The following is a 13,222-nucleotide window of genomic DNA, read 5'->3' as shown; positions in this document are numbered from 1 at the left end:
GTATTTGGCTGTCAATTTTTTTCTACACTTTTAGGTGTATTTTGTGCAAGAAAATGCAATAAAATCGTCTGCCTAAGAAAAAATGAATTTTTTTGGGAACTTTTTTGTGATTTTGCATTTTTGGGTCGGATGACTTTTTGGTGGTAATAGGTGTCTTCCTCTACTCGTATTTGGCTGTCAATTTTTTTCTACACTTTTAGGTGTATTTTGTGCAAGAAAATGCAATAAAATCGTCTGCCTAAGAAAAAATGAATTTTTTTGGGAACTTTTTTGTGATTTTGCATTTTTGGGTCGGATGACTTTTTGGTGGTAATAGGTGTCTTCCTCTACTCGTATTTGGCTGTCAATTTTTTTCTACACTTTTAGGTGTATTTTGTGCAAGAAAATGCAATAAAATCGTCTGCCTAAGAAAAAATGAATTTTTTTGGGAACTTTTTTGTGATTTTGCATTTTTGGGTCGGATGACTTTTTGGTGGTAATAGGTGTCTTCCTCTACTCGTATTTGGCTGTCAATTTTTTTCTACACTTTTAGGTGTATTTTGTGCAAGAAAATGCAATAAAATCGTCTGCCTAAGAAAAAATGAATTTTTTTGGGAACTTTTTTGTGATTTTGCATTTTTGGGTCGGATGACTTTTTGGTGGTAATAGGTGTCTTCCTCTACTCGTATTTGGCTGTCAATTTTTTTCTACACTTTTAGGTGTATTTTGTGCAAGAAAATGCAATAAAATCGTCTGCCTAAGAAAAAATGAATTTTTTTGGGAACTTTTTTGTGATTTTGCATTTTTGGGTCGGATGACTTTTTGGTGGTAATAGGTGTCTTCCTCTACTCGTATTTGGCTGTCAATTTTTTTCTACACTTTTAGGTGTATTTTGTGCAAGAAAATGCAATAAAATCGTCTGCCTAAGAAAAAATGAATTTTTTTGGGAACTTTTTTGTGATTTTGCATTTTTGGGTCGGATGACTTTTTGGTGGTAATAGGTGTCTTCCTCTACTCGTATTTGGCTGTCAATTTTTTTCTACACTTTTAGGTGTATTTTGTGCAAGAAAATGCAATAAAATCGTCTGCCTAAGAAAAAATGAATTTTTTTGGGAACTTTTTTGTGATTTTGCATTTTTGGGTCGGATGACTTTTTGGTGGTAATAGGTGTCTTCCTCTACTCGTATTTGGCTGTCAATTTTTTTCTACACTTTTAGGTGTATTTTGTGCAAGAAAATGCAATAAAATCGTCTGCCTAAGAAAAAATGAATTTTTTTGGGAACTTTTTTGTGATTTTGCATTTTTGGGTCGGATGACTTTTTGGTGGTAATAGGTGTCTTCCTCTACTCGTATTTGGCTGTCAATTTTTTTCTACACTTTTAGGTGTATTTTGTGCAAGAAAATGCAATAAAATCGTCTGCCTAAGAAAAAATGAATTTTTTTGGGAACTTTTTTGTGATTTTGCATTTTTGGGTCGGATGACTTTTTGGTGGTAATAGGTGTCTTCCTCTACTCGTATTTGGCTGTCAATTTTTTTCTACACTTTTAGGTGTATTTTGTGCAAGAAAATGCAATAAAATCGTCTGCCTAAGAAAAAATGAATTTTTTTGGGAACTTTTTTGTGATTTTGCATTTTTGGGTCGGATGACTTTTTGGTGGTAATAGGTGTCTTCCTCTACTCGTATTTGGCTGTCAATTTTTTTCTACACTTTTAGGTGTATTTTGTGCAAGAAAATGCAATAAAATCGTCTGCCTAAGAAAAAATGAATTTTTTTGGGAACTTTTTTGTGATTTTGCATTTTTGGGTCGGATGACTTTTTGGTGGTAATAGGTGTCTTCCTCTACTCGTATTTGGCTGTCAATTTTTTTCTACACTTTTAGGTGTATTTTGTGCAAGAAAATGCAATAAAATCGTCTGCCTAAGAAAAAATGAATTTTTTTGGGAACTTTTTTGTGATTTTGCATTTTTGGGTCGGATGACTTTTTGGTGGTAATAGGTGTCTTCCTCTACTCGTATTTGGCTGTCAATTTTTTTCTACACTTTTAGGTGTATTTTGTGCAAGAAAATGCAATAAAATCGTCTGCCTAAGAAAAAATGAATTTTTTTGGGAACTTTTTTGTGATTTTGCATTTTTGGGTCGGATGACTTTTTGGTGGTAATAGGTGTCTTCCTCTACTCGTATTTGGCTGTCAATTTTTTTCTACACTTTTAGGTGTATTTTGTGCAAGAAAATGCAATAAAATCGTCTGCCTAAGAAAAAATGAATTTTTTTGGGAACTTTTTTGTGATTTTGCATTTTTGGGTCGGATGACTTTTTGGTGGTAATAGGTGTCTTCCTCTACTCGTATTTGGCTGTCAATTTTTTTCTACACTTTTAGGTGTATTTTGTGCAAGAAAATGCAATAAAATCGTCTGCCTAAGAAAAAATGAATTTTTTTGGGAACTTTTTTGTGATTTTGCATTTTTGGGTCGGATGACTTTTTGGTGGTAATAGGTGTCTTCCTCTACTCGTATTTGGCTGTCAATTTTTTTCTACACTTTTAGGTGTATTTTGTGCAAGAAAATGCAATAAAATCGTCTGCCTAAGAAAAAATGAATTTTTTTGGGAACTTTTTTGTGATTTTGCATTTTTGGGTCGGATGACTTTTTGGTGGTAATAGGTGTCTTCCTCTACTCGTATTTGGCTGTCAATTTTTTTCTACACTTTTAGGTGTATTTTGTGCAAGAAAATGCAATAAAATCGTCTGCCTAAGAAAAAATGAATTTTTTTGGGAACTTTTTTGTGATTTTGCATTTTTGGGTCGGATGACTTTTTGGTGGTAATAGGTGTCTTCCTCTACTCGTATTTGGCTGTCAATTTTTTTCTACACTTTTAGGTGTATTTTGTGCAAGAAAATGCAATAAAATCGTCTGCCTAAGAAAAAATGAATTTTTTTGGGAACTTTTTTGTGATTTTGCATTTTTGGGTCGGATGACTTTTTGGTGGTAATAGGTGTCTTCCTCTACTCGTATTTGGCTGTCAATTTTTTTCTACACTTTTAGGTGTATTTTGTGCAAGAAAATGCAATAAAATCGTCTGCCTAAGAAAAAATGAATTTTTTTGGGAACTTTTTTGTGATTTTGCATTTTTGGGTCGGATGACTTTTTGGTGGTAATAGGTGTCTTCCTCTACTCGTATTTGGCTGTCAATTTTTTTCTACACTTTTAGGTGTATTTTGTGCAAGAAAATGCAATAAAATCGTCTGCCTAAGAAAAAATGAATTTTTTTGGGAACTTTTTTGTGATTTTGCATTTTTGGGTCGGATGACTTTTTGGTGGTAATAGGTGTCTTCCTCTACTCGTATTTGGCTGTCAATTTTTTTCTACACTTTTAGGTGTATTTTGTGCAAGAAAATGCAATAAAATCGTCTGCCTAAGAAAAAATGAATTTTTTTGGGAACTTTTTTGTGATTTTGCATTTTTGGGTCGGATGACTTTTTGGTGGTAATAGGTGTCTTCCTCTACTCGTATTTGGCTGTCAATTTTTTTCTACACTTTTAGGTGTATTTTGTGCAAGAAAATGCAATAAAATCGTCTGCCTAAGAAAAAATGAATTTTTTTGGGAACTTTTTTGTGATTTTGCATTTTTGGGTCGGATGACTTTTTGGTGGTAATAGGTGTCTTCCTCTACTCGTATTTGGCTGTCAATTTTTTTCTACACTTTTAGGTGTATTTTGTGCAAGAAAATGCAATAAAATCGTCTGCCTAAGAAAAAATGAATTTTTTTGGGAACTTTTTTGTGATTTTGCATTTTTGGGTCGGATGACTTTTTGGTGGTAATAGGTGTCTTCCTCTACTCGTATTTGGCTGTCAATTTTTTTCTACACTTTTAGGTGTATTTTGTGCAAGAAAATGCAATAAAATCGTCTGCCTAAGAAAAAATGAATTTTTTTGGGAACTTTTTTGTGATTTTGCATTTTTGGGTCGGATGACTTTTTGGTGGTAATAGGTGTCTTCCTCTACTCGTATTTGGCTGTCAATTTTTTTCTACACTTTTAGGTGTATTTTGTGCAAGAAAATGCAATAAAATCGTCTGCCTAAGAAAAAATGAATTTTTTTGGGAACTTTTTTGTGATTTTGCATTTTTGGGTCGGATGACTTTTTGGTGGTAATAGGTGTCTTCCTCTACTCGTATTTGGCTGTCAATTTTTTTCTACACTTTTAGGTGTATTTTGTGCAAGAAAATGCAATAAAATCGTCTGCCTAAGAAAAAATGAATTTTTTTGGGAACTTTTTTGTGATTTTGCATTTTTGGGTCGGATGACTTTTTGGTGGTAATAGGTGTCTTCCTCTACTCGTATTTGGCTGTCAATTTTTTTCTACACTTTTAGGTGTATTTTGTGCAAGAAAATGCAATAAAATCGTCTGCCTAAGAAAAAATGAATTTTTTTGGGAACTTTTTTGTGATTTTGCATTTTTGGGTCGGATGACTTTTTGGTGGTAATAGGTGTCTTCCTCTACTCGTATTTGGCTGTCAATTTTTTTCTACACTTTTAGGTGTATTTTGTGCAAGAAAATGCAATAAAATCGTCTGCCTAAGAAAAAATGAATTTTTTTGGGAACTTTTTTGTGATTTTGCATTTTTGGGTCGGATGACTTTTTGGTGGTAATAGGTGTCTTCCTCTACTCGTATTTGGCTGTCAATTTTTTTCTACACTTTTAGGTGTATTTTGTGCAAGAAAATGCAATAAAATCGTCTGCCTAAGAAAAAATGAATTTTTTTGGGAACTTTTTTGTGATTTTGCATTTTTGGGTCGGATGACTTTTTGGTGGTAATAGGTGTCTTCCTCTACTCGTATTTGGCTGTCAATTTTTTTCTACACTTTTAGGTGTATTTTGTGCAAGAAAATGCAATAAAATCGTCTGCCTAAGAAAAAATGAATTTTTTTGGGAACTTTTTTGTGATTTTGCATTTTTGGGTCGGATGACTTTTTGGTGGTAATAGGTGTCTTCCTCTACTCGTATTTGGCTGTCAATTTTTTTCTACACTTTTAGGTGTATTTTGTGCAAGAAAATGCAATAAAATCGTCTGCCTAAGAAAAAATGAATTTTTTTGGGAACTTTTTTGTGATTTTGCATTTTTGGGTCGGATGACTTTTTGGTGGTAATAGGTGTCTTCCTCTACTCGTATTTGGCTGTCAATTTTTTTCTACACTTTTAGGTGTATTTTGTGCAAGAAAATGCAATAAAATCGTCTGCCTAAGAAAAAATGAATTTTTTTGGGAACTTTTTTGTGATTTTGCATTTTTGGGTCGGATGACTTTTTGGTGGTAATAGGTGTCTTCCTCTACTCGTATTTGGCTGTCAATTTTTTTCTACACTTTTAGGTGTATTTTGTGCAAGAAAATGCAATAAAATCGTCTGCCTAAGAAAAAATGAATTTTTTTGGGAACTTTTTTGTGATTTTGCATTTTTGGGTCGGATGACTTTTTGGTGGTAATAGGTGTCTTCCTCTACTCGTATTTGGCTGTCAATTTTTTTCTACACTTTTAGGTGTATTTTGTGCAAGAAAATGCAATAAAATCGTCTGCCTAAGAAAAAATGAATTTTTTTGGGAACTTTTTTGTGATTTTGCATTTTTGGGTCGGATGACTTTTTGGTGGTAATAGGTGTCTTCCTCTACTCGTATTTGGCTGTCAATTTTTTTCTACACTTTTAGGTGTATTTTGTGCAAGAAAATGCAATAAAATCGTCTGCCTAAGAAAAAATGAATTTTTTTGGGAACTTTTTTGTGATTTTGCATTTTTGGGTCGGATGACTTTTTGGTGGTAATAGGTGTCTTCCTCTACTCGTATTTGGCTGTCAATTTTTTTCTACACTTTTAGGTGTATTTTGTGCAAGAAAATGCAATAAAATCGTCTGCCTAAGAAAAAATGAATTTTTTTGGGAACTTTTTTGTGATTTTGCATTTTTGGGTCGGATGACTTTTTGGTGGTAATAGGTGTCTTCCTCTACTCGTATTTGGCTGTCAATTTTTTTCTACACTTTTAGGTGTATTTTGTGCAAGAAAATGCAATAAAATCGTCTGCCTAAGAAAAAATGAATTTTTTTGGGAACTTTTTTGTGATTTTGCATTTTTGGGTCGGATGACTTTTTGGTGGTAATAGGTGTCTTCCTCTACTCGTATTTGGCTGTCAATTTTTTTCTACACTTTTAGGTGTATTTTGTGCAAGAAAATGCAATAAAATCGTCTGCCTAAGAAAAAATGAATTTTTTTGGGAACTTTTTTGTGATTTTGCATTTTTGGGTCGGATGACTTTTTGGTGGTAATAGGTGTCTTCCTCTACTCGTATTTGGCTGTCAATTTTTTTCTACACTTTTAGGTGTATTTTGTGCAAGAAAATGCAATAAAATCGTCTGCCTAAGAAAAAATGAATTTTTTTGGGAACTTTTTTGTGATTTTGCATTTTTGGGTCGGATGACTTTTTGGTGGTAATAGGTGTCTTCCTCTACTCGTATTTGGCTGTCAATTTTTTTCTACACTTTTAGGTGTATTTTGTGCAAGAAAATGCAATAAAATCGTCTGCCTAAGAAAAAATGAATTTTTTTGGGAACTTTTTTGTGATTTTGCATTTTTGGGTCGGATGACTTTTTGGTGGTAATAGGTGTCTTCCTCTACTCGTATTTGGCTGTCAATTTTTTTCTACACTTTTAGGTGTATTTTGTGCAAGAAAATGCAATAAAATCGTCTGCCTAAGAAAAAATGAATTTTTTTGGGAACTTTTTTGTGATTTTGCATTTTTGGGTCGGATGACTTTTTGGTGGTAATAGGTGTCTTCCTCTACTCGTATTTGGCTGTCAATTTTTTTCTACACTTTTAGGTGTATTTTGTGCAAGAAAATGCAATAAAATCGTCTGCCTAAGAAAAAATGAATTTTTTTGGGAACTTTTTTGTGATTTTGCATTTTTGGGTCGGATGACTTTTTGGTGGTAATAGGTGTCTTCCTCTACTCGTATTTGGCTGTCAATTTTTTTCTACACTTTTAGGTGTATTTTGTGCAAGAAAATGCAATAAAATCGTCTGCCTAAGAAAAAATGAATTTTTTTGGGAACTTTTTTGTGATTTTGCATTTTTGGGTCGGATGACTTTTTGGTGGTAATAGGTGTCTTCCTCTACTCGTATTTGGCTGTCAATTTTTTTCTACACTTTTAGGTGTATTTTGTGCAAGAAAATGCAATAAAATCGTCTGCCTAAGAAAAAATGAATTTTTTTGGGAACTTTTTTGTGATTTTGCATTTTTGGGTCGGATGACTTTTTGGTGGTAATAGGTGTCTTCCTCTACTCGTATTTGGCTGTCAATTTTTTTCTACACTTTTAGGTGTATTTTGTGCAAGAAAATGCAATAAAATCGTCTGCCTAAGAAAAAATGAATTTTTTTGGGAACTTTTTTGTGATTTTGCATTTTTGGGTCGGATGACTTTTTGGTGGTAATAGGTGTCTTCCTCTACTCGTATTTGGCTGTCAATTTTTTTCTACACTTTTAGGTGTATTTTGTGCAAGAAAATGCAATAAAATCGTCTGCCTAAGAAAAAATGAATTTTTTTGGGAACTTTTTTGTGATTTTGCATTTTTGGGTCGGATGACTTTTTGGTGGTAATAGGTGTCTTCCTCTACTCGTATTTGGCTGTCAATTTTTTTCTACACTTTTAGGTGTATTTTGTGCAAGAAAATGCAATAAAATCGTCTGCCTAAGAAAAAATGAATTTTTTTGGGAACTTTTTTGTGATTTTGCATTTTTGGGTCGGATGACTTTTTGGTGGTAATAGGTGTCTTCCTCTACTCGTATTTGGCTGTCAATTTTTTTCTACACTTTTAGGTGTATTTTGTGCAAGAAAATGCAATAAAATCGTCTGCCTAAGAAAAAATGAATTTTTTTGGGAACTTTTTTGTGATTTTGCATTTTTGGGTCGGATGACTTTTTGGTGGTAATAGGTGTCTTCCTCTACTCGTATTTGGCTGTCAATTTTTTTCTACACTTTTAGGTGTATTTTGTGCAAGAAAATGCAATAAAATCGTCTGCCTAAGAAAAAATGAATTTTTTTGGGAACTTTTTTGTGATTTTGCATTTTTGGGTCGGATGACTTTTTGGTGGTAATAGGTGTCTTCCTCTACTCGTATTTGGCTGTCAATTTTTTTCTACACTTTTAGGTGTATTTTGTGCAAGAAAATGCAATAAAATCGTCTGCCTAAGAAAAAATGAATTTTTTTGGGAACTTTTTTGTGATTTTGCATTTTTGGGTCGGATGACTTTTTGGTGGTAATAGGTGTCTTCCTCTACTCGTATTTGGCTGTCAATTTTTTTCTACACTTTTAGGTGTATTTTGTGCAAGAAAATGCAATAAAATCGTCTGCCTAAGAAAAAATGAATTTTTTTGGGAACTTTTTTGTGATTTTGCATTTTTGGGTCGGATGACTTTTTGGTGGTAATAGGTGTCTTCCTCTACTCGTATTTGGCTGTCAATTTTTTTCTACACTTTTAGGTGTATTTTGTGCAAGAAAATGCAATAAAATCGTCTGCCTAAGAAAAAATGAATTTTTTTGGGAACTTTTTTGTGATTTTGCATTTTTGGGTCGGATGACTTTTTGGTGGTAATAGGTGTCTTCCTCTACTCGTATTTGGCTGTCAATTTTTTTCTACACTTTTAGGTGTATTTTGTGCAAGAAAATGCAATAAAATCGTCTGCCTAAGAAAAAATGAATTTTTTTGGGAACTTTTTTGTGATTTTGCATTTTTGGGTCGGATGACTTTTTGGTGGTAATAGGTGTCTTCCTCTACTCGTATTTGGCTGTCAATTTTTTTCTACACTTTTAGGTGTATTTTGTGCAAGAAAATGCAATAAAATCGTCTGCCTAAGAAAAAATGAATTTTTTTGGGAACTTTTTTGTGATTTTGCATTTTTGGGTCGGATGACTTTTTGGTGGTAATAGGTGTCTTCCTCTACTCGTATTTGGCTGTCAATTTTTTTCTACACTTTTAGGTGTATTTTGTGCAAGAAAATGCAATAAAATCGTCTGCCTAAGAAAAAATGAATTTTTTTGGGAACTTTTTTGTGATTTTGCATTTTTGGGTCGGATGACTTTTTGGTGGTAATAGGTGTCTTCCTCTACTCGTATTTGGCTGTCAATTTTTTTCTACACTTTTAGGTGTATTTTGTGCAAGAAAATGCAATAAAATCGTCTGCCTAAGAAAAAATGAATTTTTTTGGGAACTTTTTTGTGATTTTGCATTTTTGGGTCGGATGACTTTTTGGTGGTAATAGGTGTCTTCCTCTACTCGTATTTGGCTGTCAATTTTTTTCTACACTTTTAGGTGTATTTTGTGCAAGAAAATGCAATAAAATCGTCTGCCTAAGAAAAAATGAATTTTTTTGGGAACTTTTTTGTGATTTTGCATTTTTGGGTCGGATGACTTTTTGGTGGTAATAGGTGTCTTCCTCTACTCGTATTTGGCTGTCAATTTTTTTCTACACTTTTAGGTGTATTTTGTGCAAGAAAATGCAATAAAATCGTCTGCCTAAGAAAAAATGAATTTTTTTGGGAACTTTTTTGTGATTTTGCATTTTTGGGTCGGATGACTTTTTGGTGGTAATAGGTGTCTTCCTCTACTCGTATTTGGCTGTCAATTTTTTTCTACACTTTTAGGTGTATTTTGTGCAAGAAAATGCAATAAAATCGTCTGCCTAAGAAAAAATGAATTTTTTTGGGAACTTTTTTGTGATTTTGCATTTTTGGGTCGGATGACTTTTTGGTGGTAATAGGTGTCTTCCTCTACTCGTATTTGGCTGTCAATTTTTTTCTACACTTTTAGGTGTATTTTGTGCAAGAAAATGCAATAAAATCGTCTGCCTAAGAAAAAATGAATTTTTTTGGGAACTTTTTTGTGATTTTGCATTTTTGGGTCGGATGACTTTTTGGTGGTAATAGGTGTCTTCCTCTACTCGTATTTGGCTGTCAATTTTTTTCTACACTTTTAGGTGTATTTTGTGCAAGAAAATGCAATAAAATCGTCTGCCTAAGAAAAAATGAATTTTTTTGGGAACTTTTTTGTGATTTTGCATTTTTGGGTCGGATGACTTTTTGGTGGTAATAGGTGTCTTCCTCTACTCGTATTTGGCTGTCAATTTTTTTCTACACTTTTAGGTGTATTTTGTGCAAGAAAATGCAATAAAATCGTCTGCCTAAGAAAAAATGAATTTTTTTGGGAACTTTTTTGTGATTTTGCATTTTTGGGTCGGATGACTTTTTGGTGGTAATAGGTGTCTTCCTCTACTCGTATTTGGCTGTCAATTTTTTTCTACACTTTTAGGTGTATTTTGTGCAAGAAAATGCAATAAAATCGTCTGCCTAAGAAAAAATGAATTTTTTTGGGAACTTTTTTGTGATTTTGCATTTTTGGGTCGGATGACTTTTTGGTGGTAATAGGTGTCTTCCTCTACTCGTATTTGGCTGTCAATTTTTTTCTACACTTTTAGGTGTATTTTGTGCAAGAAAATGCAATAAAATCGTCTGCCTAAGAAAAAATGAATTTTTTTGGGAACTTTTTTGTGATTTTGCATTTTTGGGTCGGATGACTTTTTGGTGGTAATAGGTGTCTTCCTCTACTCGTATTTGGCTGTCAATTTTTTTCTACACTTTTAGGTGTATTTTGTGCAAGAAAATGCAATAAAATCGTCTGCCTAAGAAAAAATGAATTTTTTTGGGAACTTTTTTGTGATTTTGCATTTTTGGGTCGGATGACTTTTTGGTGGTAATAGGTGTCTTCCTCTACTCGTATTTGGCTGTCAATTTTTTTCTACACTTTTAGGTGTATTTTGTGCAAGAAAATGCAATAAAATCGTCTGCCTAAGAAAAAATGAATTTTTTTGGGAACTTTTTTGTGATTTTGCATTTTTGGGTCGGATGACTTTTTGGTGGTAATAGGTGTCTTCCTCTACTCGTATTTGGCTGTCAATTTTTTTCTACACTTTTAGGTGTATTTTGTGCAAGAAAATGCAATAAAATCGTCTGCCTAAGAAAAAATGAATTTTTTTGGGAACTTTTTTGTGATTTTGCATTTTTGGGTCGGATGACTTTTTGGTGGTAATAGGTGTCTTCCTCTACTCGTATTTGGCTGTCAATTTTTTTCTACACTTTTAGGTGTATTTTGTGCAAGAAAATGCAATAAAATCGTCTGCCTAAGAAAAAATGAATTTTTTTGGGAACTTTTTTGTGATTTTGCATTTTTGGGTCGGATGACTTTTTGGTGGTAATAGGTGTCTTCCTCTACTCGTATTTGGCTGTCAATTTTTTTCTACACTTTTAGGTGTATTTTGTGCAAGAAAATGCAATAAAATCGTCTGCCTAAGAAAAAATGAATTTTTTTGGGAACTTTTTTGTGATTTTGCATTTTTGGGTCGGATGACTTTTTGGTGGTAATAGGTGTCTTCCTCTACTCGTATTTGGCTGTCAATTTTTTTCTACACTTTTAGGTGTATTTTGTGCAAGAAAATGCAATAAAATCGTCTGCCTAAGAAAAAATGAATTTTTTTGGGAACTTTTTTGTGATTTTGCATTTTTGGGTCGGATGACTTTTTGGTGGTAATAGGTGTCTTCCTCTACTCGTATTTGGCTGTCAATTTTTTTCTACACTTTTAGGTGTATTTTGTGCAAGAAAATGCAATAAAATCGTCTGCCTAAGAAAAAATGAATTTTTTTGGGAACTTTTTTGTGATTTTGCATTTTTGGGTCGGATGACTTTTTGGTGGTAATAGGTGTCTTCCTCTACTCGTATTTGGCTGTCAATTTTTTTCTACACTTTTAGGTGTATTTTGTGCAAGAAAATGCAATAAAATCGTCTGCCTAAGAAAAAATGAATTTTTTTGGGAACTTTTTTGTGATTTTGCATTTTTGGGTCGGATGACTTTTTGGTGGTAATAGGTGTCTTCCTCTACTCGTATTTGGCTGTCAATTTTTTTCTACACTTTTAGGTGTATTTTGTGCAAGAAAATGCAATAAAATCGTCTGCCTAAGAAAAAATGAATTTTTTTGGGAACTTTTTTGTGATTTTGCATTTTTGGGTCGGATGACTTTTTGGTGGTAATAGGTGTCTTCCTCTACTCGTATTTGGCTGTCAATTTTTTTCTACACTTTTAGGTGTATTTTGTGCAAGAAAATGCAATAAAATCGTCTGCCTAAGAAAAAATGAATTTTTTTGGGAACTTTTTTGTGATTTTGCATTTTTGGGTCGGATGACTTTTTGGTGGTAATAGGTGTCTTCCTCTACTCGTATTTGGCTGTCAATTTTTTTCTACACTTTTAGGTGTATTTTGTGCAAGAAAATGCAATAAAATCGTCTGCCTAAGAAAAAATGAATTTTTTTGGGAACTTTTTTGTGATTTTGCATTTTTGGGTCGGATGACTTTTTGGTGGTAATAGGTGTCTTCCTCTACTCGTATTTGGCTGTCAATTTTTTTCTACACTTTTAGGTGTATTTTGTGCAAGAAAATGCAATAAAATCGTCTGCCTAAGAAAAAATGAATTTTTTTGGGAACTTTTTTGTGATTTTGCATTTTTGGGTCGGATGACTTTTTGGTGGTAATAGGTGTCTTCCTCTACTCGTATTTGGCTGTCAATTTTTTTCTACACTTTTAGGTGTATTTTGTGCAAGAAAATGCAATAAAATCGTCTGCCTAAGAAAAAATGAATTTTTTTGGGAACTTTTTTGTGATTTTGCATTTTTGGGTCGGATGACTTTTTGGTGGTAATAGGTGTCTTCCTCTACTCGTATTTGGCTGTCAATTTTTTTCTACACTTTTAGGTGTATTTTGTGCAAGAATATGCAATAAAATTGTCTGCCTAAAATAATTTTTTATTTTTTTAAGAATTTTTTATCTTCAGAGTGGCTTTAAGTGTGGTAACAGATGTCTTTAAATTGTTGTTTTTTAAATGTTTATAGTTATAAATAAAAAGTGCAAGGAATATGGATGAAAATCTTATTTGACTACATTATGGTACGTAATTTCTAGTGTCGGTCTTTTAGTTCCGTCATTTTGCGTAATCTCGTACTTATTAAATTTATTTTTAAATTCATATTTCATTCTCTAATTATGTTGTATTAAATTTTTTTTAATTTTAATTTTTGTTTAGATTTTTTCTATTTATTTATTTTTTTGAAAATAATTTTATTCAGGTAAGATGATGCGTAAGCCTGGAGTATTACAGGG

The 13,222-nt window shown here is 32.8% G+C and overlaps 1 protein-coding gene across 1 annotated transcript in view; it reads left to right on the top strand.

The window, feature by feature from the left end:
- The window catches only part of LOC127289138 (uncharacterized), a 42,097-nt gene that overhangs the window by 18,012 nt on the left and 10,863 nt on the right, over positions 1 to 13,222 (top strand). The gene's annotated exons all lie outside the window — the stretch shown is intronic.

This window comes from Leptopilina boulardi, unplaced genomic scaffold (assembly GCF_019393585.1).
Source record: "Leptopilina boulardi isolate dan_hultmark-lab unplaced genomic scaffold, ZJU_Lbou_2.1 LbouV2_4, whole genome shotgun sequence".
Taxonomy (NCBI): domain Eukaryota; kingdom Metazoa; phylum Arthropoda; class Insecta; order Hymenoptera; family Figitidae; genus Leptopilina; species Leptopilina boulardi.
Note: the sequence above shows the minus strand (reverse complement) of the source record. Positions and strands in the feature narration are given on the sequence as shown.